This window comes from Nyctibius grandis, chromosome Z (genome assembly GCF_013368605.1).
Source record: "Nyctibius grandis isolate bNycGra1 chromosome Z, bNycGra1.pri, whole genome shotgun sequence".
Taxonomy (NCBI): domain Eukaryota; kingdom Metazoa; phylum Chordata; class Aves; order Nyctibiiformes; family Nyctibiidae; genus Nyctibius; species Nyctibius grandis.
This window is the reverse complement of record NC_090695.1, coordinates 32,544,912-32,557,493: the sequence shown is the minus strand read 5'-3', so window position 1 is coordinate 32,557,493 and position 12,582 is coordinate 32,544,912. Positions and strand designations below refer to the sequence as shown.

General features: G+C 43.6%; 1 long non-coding RNA gene across 1 annotated transcript; it reads left to right on the top strand.

The window, feature by feature from the left end:
• The first annotated feature begins 1,363 nt into the window (after positions 1-1,363).
• Positions 1,364-8,143, top strand: LOC137676782 (uncharacterized). The gene is made up of 3 exons (XR_011050134.1): positions 1,364-1,433; positions 6,619-6,764; positions 8,032-8,143. It is a non-coding gene; the product is annotated as an uncharacterized lncRNA (long non-coding RNA).
• Positions 8,144-12,582: the final 4,439 nt, after the last annotated feature.

Genomic DNA, 12,582 nt, shown 5'->3' with positions numbered 1-12,582 from the left:
GCAGAAAAATAAACAAATGACACACTAGATCCTGTAAAGTACTAAGCTTCCTGTAAGACTGACTTCACTGAGCTGAAAAAGTATTTCTCATCTTGCATTATTGGGTGTCTACTTTTACTTTAATGACTTTCCAATTAAAAATGAAGTACTCTGAATGTTCTTTTTTTTCATAAAAGATCATTTATTATAACATTGTTGTGGGAAATAAAAGAGTATGGGCTTTTCTTTAACTTGCAAATCCTTTTTTTAAATCTACAGATTTCTGCATGAGGTCCCAATTCAGCAAGGACTTTAAGCATTTGGAAATTAGGTACATGCTAAAGCAACTAAATTTAGACCTTTGACATGAAAGTTATATCAAAAGATTTGCTTGATCTGTGGTTACGATCTCATGATAACGTACTTGGGCTTCCTTGTATGCAGCAATGAACTTAATTTAATGTCCTGAGCTCTTGCATTGTGGCAAACATATCTTGAAGATTTTCATTATCCATGTCTGAGCTGTGCAGGCAATCGCCACCTGTCATTTATAAATACGTGAGAAAATATTGTTTGAATGCATCCAAAAGCTTTTGAGTCATGCAGTCCTCGTGCTTATACTTCCGTAAAACAGTAATACTGTTATTGGCAATAAGCTATAATAAATATTAAATCATAAAGGTCAGTAGCATATATCTTCATGAAATATTTTAGATAGATAGATTGACTGATTTCAGGCTTTGAGCTTTTTGCTTTGAACACCATTTACTCTATTTTTGCCACAGATACTTATTTCCTTTTTCCCTCTTTTTTAAGCAAAACAAAATGCCACCCTTCCTTTTTTCTCTAGTGTGTGTAAAAGCACAGATTGCATCAGACACTGTAGAGGGGTTTTTGGAGCAGAATGGTCATGTAATGAGCCAAAAGTATGAGAGTATGGAGTGAGGGCCTAGCTGCGTGAGAAGATTCATGTAGCTAGTGTCAACAAGCCGACCTTCGAGAGATGAGGAAAAACAGCAGCTGAGCAAACAAGAATTGAGGGAGTAGCCGGTGGGAGCCGAACACAGAGGAGAAGAAACAAGAACTGATGGAGCCAATTAAGGAAGGACCAGTGGCAGAGCAGTGACCAATCAACACATCAAAGAAGAGAATGTTTAGTAATATTAACCAGTAGCAATGCACATGCTTACAGCCAGGAAAAGTACAAAATGTATAAAAGGGACAGCTTATGCTTAATAAACGCCTTCACTTTGATTCACACTGGATTTTGTGGAGGCGTGTTCCTTCTCCTCAGATGTTGACCCTGATGAGACACTGATCGACGGCAAGTTCGGGGAATAGCCCAGAAGGAGGTACACCGGCTGGAGTACGGCTCAGTGGGACTGAAGACCGGGGCGAGATGGAGGACGACTCGCAAGAAAAGAAAAGAACGTTGCAACGGGACACTTAGTGAGGTGAGCAGCCAGGGGAAAAAGGAGATGGGCCAAAATATTTCTAAAGAAGAAAGTGCAATAGTAAGGCTTCTCCTACATATCCTCTCTAAGAGAGGAGTGAAATATGATGAGCATTTGCTCCGGAGACTGTTAGTTTGGTGTCGAGAGCATGGGTTCCCTTCGGACCCCCAGAGCGCTTTTAAGGTGGACACTTGGGAAGATATTGGAAAGGGTTTATGGGACGTGATAAGCAGTGGGGAAAAGGAGGCAATAGAACTGGCAACTGCATGGAGGGCTGTTCTTACTGCTCTTCAAGAAATGAAAGCAGAGAGGGCTGTTGCAGCAGGGGCTTTTACGGCTCTGCGTCCAACAGAGGTTAACCCTGGGGCGAGAGGTTTCGTGTTTTTGGTCAGCCACCAATACCGGTTTTTTCAAACCCCTCCGCACCACCAGAAGAGCAGGAGAAAATTGAAATACCCCCTAAACCAACAGGGGAGCCCCCTAAACTGGAGGAAATGGAGGCTGATGAGCATCAGCCCGAGCCCACCCCCCCACCCTTCAAGCCTCCACGAGCCGCCAATCTCGCAAATCGAGCCGAATACGAATATCCCCCTCTGCCCCCGTCGTCTCCCCCATCGCCTGCCGGTGGTCCAGGGAAATTTAAGGATCTGGTGGCTTGGGCGGAAAAATTGTTAGCAAAATTACAAGACCTGGAAAGACAGACGACCTTAACTGAGCGACAACATAAGGAGGAGCAGAGGAGAAAAGAAGAAAGGGAACGCCTACGCGGGGGGGCCAGGGGAGCCGGGGGGGTGTGTTGAGGCGGCTGGGACTAGCCGCATGAGAAACATGGATGGGAATGTTGGTATGCACTCTGTCATGGGGGACAGGGGAGGAGACGATCCGCGACTACGGTGGCGAGGGGTTATACAGAATGCGCTAGTGGAGGGGGAGATTCTGCCCACAGCTTTCCCAGTTATTTTGGAAAATCAGACAGAACCACCGCGCTGGGTAGGATTACAGTGGGAGATTGTTAAGGAGGCACGGAAAGCGGTACAACAAAATGGGTTGCATGCACCTTATACCCAAGCATTTATAAATAGTATCTTTATGTCTACGCTTTTAACACCTTTTGATTTTAAGCAATTGATGGTGATGATTTTAACCCCGATGCAGGAACTCTTGTGGCGGACGAGGTGGCATGACGCAGCACAGGCTGAAGCGGTGGAAAACCTGGGGAGGGGAGATAATGATCCACTTTTAGGAATAACATTTGACCAACTGGTGGGAGAAGGGCAGTTTAGTGATCCACAACGACAGGCACAACTTAGACCAGAAGCCTTGGCACTTACTGCCACCTTAGCCCGAGAGGCTTTTAAAACCCTCCCAGAAGATGGGAAAGTAATTCCTGCCTATACAAAAATAAGGCAAGGTCCATCTGAGCCTTATATGACATTTTTAGAAAGATTGCGTGAAGCATTGGAAAGGGCATCGCTGACCGATGTAGCTCGAGAGGCATTGCTAATGTCGTTGGCAGTCGACAATGCTAATCCTACCTGTAAGCGCATTTTACAGACATTACCCAAAAATTCTAGCCTGGCAGAAATGATGGATGCGTGTGAGCGCGTAGGAACAACGGAAGAAACAGCAGGATACATGGCGTCAGCCTTTGCGGCTGCGGTGAAACCTCTAGTACGATCAGGGAGAGGCGATCAGGGACCAAAATGTTACAACTGTGGCAAACCGGGACACCTTAAGGCTCAATGCCGAGTAAAAAGTCACGAGTTTGCAGGGACCTGCAATCGCTGCCGGAAATATGGTCACCGATGAATGCCGATCTAGATTCACTAAGCAGGGAACTCGGCTGGGAAACGGGGGGGCGGGCGCGAGGAGACCCAGCACGATGACACAAAACAGGTCTTCCACCCGGGCTGCCTGGATGACGTCGCCACCGCCACAAGAGGGAGTGCTGGGGTGGACATTGCCACAGCAGTAGAGGTGACTCTGATAGACCCGCAAGTACAATGTATACCCACCGATATGAAAGGCCCACTGGGTCACGGGTTGAGTGCCTTACTTATCGGGCGATCCTCTACGACCCAAAAAGGTCTTTTTGTTTTACCCGGTATAATCGATGCTGATTTTACAGGGGTCATATCTATTATGGTATGGACCCCCCTGCCACCAATTCATATACCCAAAGGAGAAAAAATTGGACAACTGGTCCCCTTTAAATCAGCTGTGCCCACAGGTGGGAATCAGATAAGAGGAGCTGGGGGTTTTGGATCAACAGGCCAGGCTGGCATTTATCTGGCAATGGATATCAGCAAGGCAAAACCAACAGAACGGGTAACACTAAAAGAACCTGGTGGGAAAACTTGCGTGGTCATTATGCTGATTGATACTGGAGCAGACGTTACAATAATCAGTCAAGCAGTGTGGCCTCATTCGTGGCCATTGGAGATCCCCCCTACGCCCATTTTGGGGGTCGTGGGAATACAGACCACTAAAATCAGTACAAATGTGATTGGTTGCAAATTGCAGGATGGGAGTACCTGTACAGTAAGACCATATGTGATGCCTGTCCCCATTTGTTTACTGGGGAGAGATGCATTAAGTCAATTAGGGGCACGTTTGGTAACTAACAGTGAGGGTTTTTAGAGGCGGCCATTGATGAAGGGCAACCAATCCTAAAACTAACCTGGAAAACAGAAACCCCAGTTTGGGTTGATCAATGGCCGCTGTCTGCAGAAAAAATCGCCCACCTTGAAAGCTTGGTACAGGAGCAACTGGAAAAAGGTCATATTGAGCCTACAACAAGCCCATGGAACACCCCAATATTTACTATTCCGAAAAAAAGTGGCAAATGGCGTTTGTTACATGACCTTCGAAAAATCAATGAGGTCATGGATGATATGGGAACCCTACAACCAGGGCTCCCATCCCCCAATATGATCCCTAAAGATTGGGACATTTTAATCATTGACTTAAAAGATTGTTTCTTCACCATCCCTTTGCACTCTGATGACTATCAGAAATTTGCTTTTTCGGTGCCATCAGTGAACAAAGCTGCACCTATGAAACGCTATCATTCGGTTGTGTTACCACAGGGAATGAAGAATTCACCGACAATGTGTCAAATGTATGTGGCCTGGGCACTTGCTCCTGTGCGAAGGAATTTTCCAAATTTGATTATATACCATTATATGGATGACATTCTAATAGCAGGGAAACAATTGGATAAAAAACAATTGATTAATACACTGCAGACTGAACTAGCAAAAGGTGGATTGCAAATAGCCCCAGAAAAGGTACAACAGGAGGAAAAATGGAAGTACCTTGGGTGGGAAATTACCAAAACAACTGTTAGACCTCAAAAACTAGAAATTCGTGTGAACATCAGTACTTTAAATGATGTACAAAAACTGTTGGGAGACCTCAATTGGGTGCAAACCCTGTGTGGTCTCACCAATGCTGAATTGGCACCTTTGATGCAATTGCTAAAGGGAGGAGGCGGTGCAGATGCCCCCCGCACATTGACACAGGAAGATGAGCAGGCATTGAAACACCTGAGTACCAAAATAGCTATGGCATACACTCACCGTTGGGACCCAGATTACAGTATTGGAGTATTGGTTATCAATCACGATCGCCACCCCCTGGCATTAATTATGCAGTGGGTGACTGACAAGGATCCCCTACATGTGCTGGAATGGATCTTTTTGCCTATGCAACCAAAACGTACCATCACTACGAAAGTAGAGGCCATAGCACAACTGGTAATGAAAGGAAGGCAGAGGGTTGTAGAGATAGCAGGCGTCGAACCTGCTTTTTTGGTTATTCCACTGGTTGCAGAGTATCTACAATGGGCATTACAAAATTCCATACCATTACAAGTTGTGTTATTGGATTATAGGGGCGAGTTGAAGGTACATCTACCCCCTCACAAATACTTCTCTGTGCTGCAATTGGGTCAATGGGAAGAATTACCAAAAAGGTCAGAACGTCCAGTCAGTGGTGTCACCGTTTTTACAGATGCTGGAGGCAAAGCTCAAAAAGAGGCACTAACATGGCTAGACAATGGGAAGTGGCATGATGTAATTTTATCTGACATTCAAGGGTCTACACAACAATTAGAATTGCGAGCTGTGGTGGAGGTCTTCCGGCGATGGAACACAGCACCTGTTAATGTGGTATGTGACTCTTTATATGTCGTAGGGATTGTCCAGAGGATGGAGCGTGCTCTGCTCAAAGAGATAGCTAATGAACAACTATACCAACTTTTTCATGAATTATGGCTTTTGCTGACAGAGCGTCTGCATCCATATTTCATCACACATATCCGTAGTCACACAGGACTCCTGGGAGGCTTAGCTGAAAAGGCAATGCTTGGGCAGACAAACTTGTCGCACCTGCCTGGGCTGCGCCTTCAATTGATCACTTCGCTCAAGCACAACGATCCCATGCCTTTTTCCATCAATCTGCTAAGGTACTGCGGCATCAGTTTGGGCTACGCAGTGCAGATGCACGTGGGATAGTCCAGTCCTGTCCAGACTGTCAACATGTTGGGGGTGGTTTAGCACCTGGTGTCAACCCCCGCGGTACTGGACCGTTGGAGATATGGCAAATGGATGTAACACACATCCCCAAATTTGGAAGGCTGAAATATGTCCACGTGAGTGTTGACTGTTTCTCCCTTGCTACCTGGGCTACAGCACAAACAGGCAAATCCAGCAAACACGTTCAATGACACATGCATTCTGCTATTGCAGCCCTGGGCATTCCACAGACGATTAAAACGGACAATGGCCCAGGCTATGTGGCACGTGCCACACAGGACTTTTTCCAACTGTGGGGTATAACACATGTAACAGGTGTCCCACATTCACCAACGGGACAAGCTATTGTGGAGCACATGAATCAAACTCTGAAACACCTTTTACAAAAACAAAAAGGGGGAGAGCCAGGGCTATCTCCTCCTGACAGGTTGTGTAAAGCACTCTATGTACTAAATTTTTATGCTTGCCACAGGACTGCTCTGTACCTCCAGCAGTAAAACATGGTGCAGGGTTAAAGGGAGGTATGGAGGCTTTTCAGAAAGAACAGGAACAAGCCAAAGTGATGGTAAAAAATGGGGTGACTGGTGTGTGGGAAGGTCCAATGAAATTAATAATGTTGGGTCGAGGGTATGCATGTGTTGTTACAGATACAGGAGCCAAATGGGTACCAGCTAAGTGGGTGAAGCCGTGGCTACAAAAACAACCTGAACTACAGGAGCCAACTCAGGATCTGCCTCGGAACACTGACCTCTCGAGAGATCCAGTGCCCTGACTGCGGGAAGTGTGAAAAAAGGTTTGCGTGGGAGGTATAGAAAAGGGAGCAAAAGCGCAGTCATGATGAAGCAAGGGGTTGTTTTTTCTGTGTTAAGCCTGCTTTGGATCCTGGACCTGACAAAAGGTCATCAACCGATAGTCCTTCCACCGACACCGTGGAAGGGGAGTCACAACGTTTGGGTGACTCTGATGCGGAGCTTGAACCAGACGCAGTTTTGTGCCTCCTTAGCTCAGCCTGAACAACCCTTTCATACATTTCTAGTGGGGGTCCCCTTAAACAGATCTGAAAGTAAGGAGATAGTGGCAGGGTTGAATGTGCTGAAACAGAGCCTCTGTGAGAATGCAATGAAATGTGGCGAACATTGGGATTTATGGGACGATAGCTTGCCTGTCAGTCCCTTAGCGCCCCAAGAACTTGACATCCTAGGAACTTTAGAGGCAGAATCCTGTGTGTTTTTCAATTACACAGAGGGATCAAACATTTATCAGAACAACATAAAGAGATTACAAAATGTCACACCCAGTAATCCATTGTGGCAAAATGAATCTATCTGGTGTGCAAACGTAGGGCGCAGTTGAACAGAGCCAGCACCGGATTTGGCCATGCCTAGAAAATTACCAGAAGGTTTATTCCTAATTTGTGGAGATAGGGCTTGGCCAGGGCTACCCAGTAAAAAACTGGGAGGTCCGTGTACCATAGGTAAATTAAGCTTACTAATGCCTACACGAAAGGTCATATTAAACACACTAACCTACACAAGATTAAAAGAAGTGTCACTACCTTAGGGAAAGAATGTAAAGATGAGGTAGAACTATGGTCTAGGACCAAAGTAGTTCTTTCTTCTATTTTTGCACCGGGTGTTGCTGCTGCACAAGGACTAACACAATTGCGAAATTTAGCTTGCTGGGTTGCAAAAAGAGCTGATCAAACTTCTAGAATTTTAGGAACATTAGCCAATGATGTAGATAGTATCCGACATGCTACCTTACAAAATAGAGCTGCTGTAGATTTTTTTATTATTAGTGCACGGTCACGGATGTCAGGAGTTTGATGGGATGTGTTGCATGGATCTGAACGATCATTCCAGGTCAATTCATAAGCAGATCAAAGATCTCATGGATGCCACACAGAAAATACAGGAACAGCATGGGTTCCTGGATGACTGGTTGGGTAATTTGGGAATTGGAGGGTGGCTGGTCGGATTGATTAAAATGCTATTGATGGGATTGTTTGTGATTTGTATTATCATCCTTGTATTACCGTGTTTATTCTCCTGCTTGCAAAGGGCCCTGCAGCGGACAATAAACACGGCCTTTCTGGCTCAAGAAAAGAAAGGGGGAATTGTAGAGGGGTTTTTGGAGCAGAATGGTCATGTAATGAGCCAGAAGTATGAGAGTATGGAGTGAGGGCCTAGCTGCGTGAGAAGATTCATGTAGCTAGTGTCAACAAGCCAACCTTCGAGAGATGAGGAAAAACAGCAGCTGAGCAAACAAGAATTGAGGGAGTAGCTGGTGGGAGCCGAACACAGAGGAGAAGAAACAAGAACTGATGGAGCCAATTAAGGAAGGACCAGTGGCAGAGCAGTGACCAATCAACACATCAAAGAAGAGAATGTTTAGTAATATTAACCAGTAGCAATGCACATGCTTACAGCCAGGGAAAGTACAAAATGTATAAAAGGGACAGCTTATGCTTAATAAACGTCTTCACTTTGATTCACATTGGATTTTGTGGAGGCGTGTTCCTTCTCCTCAAGACACTGGAGAGCTGTGTGGAGATTCTACTTTGCAAATGGAGCAGCATGTTGGCAGCATAAAGGATGAAAGTCTTTGAAGAGCTCTTTTGAGGATAGAAATCAGCCCATGATCATCTTCAGGCTGTGATCTTATTCATTGTTATTTCCAAGATTTTTTTCAAACACTCACCAAGGTAAATTCCAATTTATAAAAGAGTTCCAGTGGGCTGGATATATATTATGTAGATATGTAACACAGCTATAGTTAATGCACTTTTTATACCTTAATATAATGGAAAAATACTACAGAACAAATACCTTTACACTGAAGGCTTAAATTTATCCAGGCAAATGGAAATACGCCACAAATCCAGTTACCTCAGCTAGCACCCTTAGCAAAACTTAACTCCTGTGTGCAATAAATGCTCTCTGCACACTGCAGAAGAGGTAAGGTTTTTCGGGCACTGCAGCTTATATAATGCCTTTCCTGTGAACAGAAGATTTTCATCTCTAGCGCTGGCAGACCAATACTTAAAGAGTAAAACAATAAATCATATCAATATTTTCAAGACAAATTATTCATAACACTGTATTACTTAGAGCGATGCCATATTTTACATACCATTGAGAATGGTTTCTAATAAGACATAGTTTCAGAACAGAAAATTAGTATTGTTGTATCTATCTCATCTATTTGTGTGTTGCTATCCTCCAAATACACTAGCCTTTGGATCTTAAACCATGAGAGAAATCTGACATGGCTGAATATACGTGAGAGTGATTATTCGTGGTCCCGAGCAGGTAATTCAGTTAGTTGTCATTAATCTGAATGTGCCAACTCAAATAACTGTCCTTGGAAAATTATCTGCACTTCTTCTGAGGCTTTTCATGTGTTTTTAAAGAACCTTACTCTTGCCCCTTTGCCTCTGAGGTCTCTACATACATCTCACTGAAAGGTTGGGTTTTTTCAGGTACTTAGCATTTTTTTCTTCCTTTTGAGAAAAAAATTGGCATATGTCTCTGGTAATAATGAAAGACTTCCAAAACATGTTAAGTAGATTTGAACTAGACCTTAGACTCCATCTTAAAATTGTCTCCTAAGAATTTGGTGTAGGAAAACAGTAGTTTGACATTCATTGTTTGTACTTAATTGCATTAAGCAATTAATCTATTGGTGGTGGATCCCAGCTCACCACTGAATTCTGCCATATTTACTGAGAGACGTGATGACTAAGCTGCAGATATGGTCTCTAGTGACATACAGCACTCTAAAATGTTAATTTTTCCTAGTGCAAGAGTACTTGTTTACAGAAACAGATGTTATCAGTATACTTTAAAATGTTTTGAGAAAGTCTAGCAGTAGTCCTTTCTGCTTGTTGGAGGGTTGTGCTGCTGCTACATTGTAAGTATTTAAGAAGTACTTTCATTACTCAATTTCAAGATAAAACTACAAAATAGTTCCAGATTTCAGAAGACTGACCACAGGCATGCTGAAAAGAATGGAGGTCGGTGTTTTTTTGTTACAAAACCTTGAAAGAATAGCTATAGACAGAGGAGATCCAAAGAAGATAAAGGGAGAAGAGTAGTGATGCCAGATTGTCCCTTGCATATACATCCCTAATTGACTATACATATAAATGATTGTTTGCCTAGAACAAGGTAAAATCTGCCAGCAAAGTCTACTGAACAAAAACCAATTATTTAACTAACTTTTAGAGGCCATTTATTCTATGTGAACATTGGTTTTTAAAGGTAACTGCAGCCAGGAACACATGAACAGAGAGGCAATTCTTGAAGCCAGAGCAAATTATTCTGTGGCAGCTGTGTATAAATAAGCAGATTTATGTTTTGAAGTGTGGGAAACAAACACTGAAAAATAAGCAATTGAAAAAGTGGCAACATTTAGCCATGATTTATGTAGGGGTAAATTTGTCAGTGTTGTGCCAGGCTTCAAGCATTTGTTTACGGATTGAGTCATGCATCCACACCTTTTTAAAATCCAGATAGCTGGGTTTGTCATGGGCTAAATCATGGTGGGTTCCTTACAAGCTAATTATTACACACAGGCAATGCAAAATATCACAAAATTTAATATTCTAGACAAGGATTTAGCCTCAGAATGAACATTGGGGGAGATTATTTAGCCACAAATATGTAACATGTATACATACATGTTGTGTATGTGCCACAACAAGCAGTGGGATGCAGGACAGATGCCAGCTCTTGCTTTGCTTCACTCAGTAAAATCAATCATCTGTTCAAAATTAATGAAAAAGAATGAAGTTACAACACTCTAAGAGAGACAGTGACAGAAATGAAATGGTTCTATTTAATATTTACATAGTACTTTAGGTTTATTGCTGAGTATTTAAATACTAACCAACTGAGCAGTGTAAAGAAGATAAGGCATTTTTCCCCCATTTCTACCATGTTCCACAGAATCTGTTAAACTCTTAATTTTTCTAAGACTAAAAAATAAAGATATCCAATTGTGGATATAGAACTAATTATATAATCTACCATACTCACCATAGTGTTGCAACTTTATTGAACTATCAGTCAATAAGACCTTGGATTTTAGGAGAGTGAACTTTCTGTTGTTCAAGGAATTAGTGGATGGGACTCCCTCAGAAATTCCTGTCAGGGATACAGGAGCAGAACAGAGCTGGCAGCTGATGTTTTTCTTAGAGCACAAGAGTTTTCAGTTCCCATGTGTAAGAAATCAGTCAAGGAAGGCAGAAGACCAGGATGGTCTGAGTGAGGACCTCCTGGTTAAAGAAAAGTGTAAGAAGGAAATACACAGGCAGTGGAACCAGGGACATGTATCCTGGGAAGAATATAGGGGCACTGCATGGATGTGTAGGGGTGAGATCAGGAAAGCTATTTGGCAAGGAATGTGAAGGACAATAAGATGGGCTTCTACAGGTACATTGGTCAGAATTTTTTTGGTCAGTTTTTTTTGCCTCATTTTTCAGTGGCAGTCATTCTTCCTACATTTCTCAAGTCCCTGAAACTCAAGGCAGGGACTGTGCAAACAAAGTCCCTCCCATCTTAAGAGAAGATCAGGTTCGAGACTACCTAAGGAATCTGAACATAGGCAAGTCTATGAGACTAGATGAAATGCATCCCAGGATCCTGAGGAAATTGGCAGACATAGTTGCTAAGCCACTGTTCATCACATCTGAAAAGTCATGGCAGCCATGTGAAGTCCCCAGTGCTAGAGAAAAGGGAATATCACCCCTATTCTTAAAGAAGATGAAAAGGAGGACCCTGGGAACTATTGACCAGTCAGCCTCACCTCAGTGCCCAATAAGATAAGGAACAGACCCTCCTGGAAGTTATGTTGAAGCATATGGAAGACAGGGAGGTGTTTAGAGACAGTCAGCATGGCTTCAGCAAGGGCAAATCCTGCTGGACTAATCCAGTGGCCTTCTACAATGGAGGGACTGCATCGGTGGACAAGGGAAGAGCTACTGATGTGTCTACCTGGAATTCTCTAAGGCCTTTCATATGGTCCCCCACAACAGTCTTACTTCTAAATTGGAGAGATACAGATTTGTTGGATGGACTGTTAGATGGATAAGGAATTGGCTGGATGGATAAGGAATTGGTGGAATGTAACAACACCCAAAGAGTTACATTCAACAGCTCAATGTCCAAGTGGAAACCTGTAGTGAGTGGTGTCCCTCAAGGGTCCCTACAGTACTGTTTAATATCTTCATCAACAACATAGACTTGGGTCTATGGATGGGGTGCGCCCTCAGCAAGTTTGCAGCTGACATTAAGCTGAGTGGTGCAGTTGACATGCCTGAGGGACGGGATGCCATCCAGAGGGGCCTTGACAGCCTTGAGGAGTGGGCCCATATGAATGTCATGAAGAGGTACAAGGCCCTGCAGCTGGGTCAGGGATATCCCCAATATCAATACAGGCTGGGTGATACATGGATTGAGAGCAGCCCTACAGAGAAGGACTTGGATATAATGGTGGATGAAAAACTGGATATGAGCCGGCAGTGTGGGCTTGTAGGCCAGAAAGCCAACCGTGTTCTGAGCTGCATAAAAAGAAGTGTGGTCAGCAGGGTGAGGGAGGTGATTCTCCCC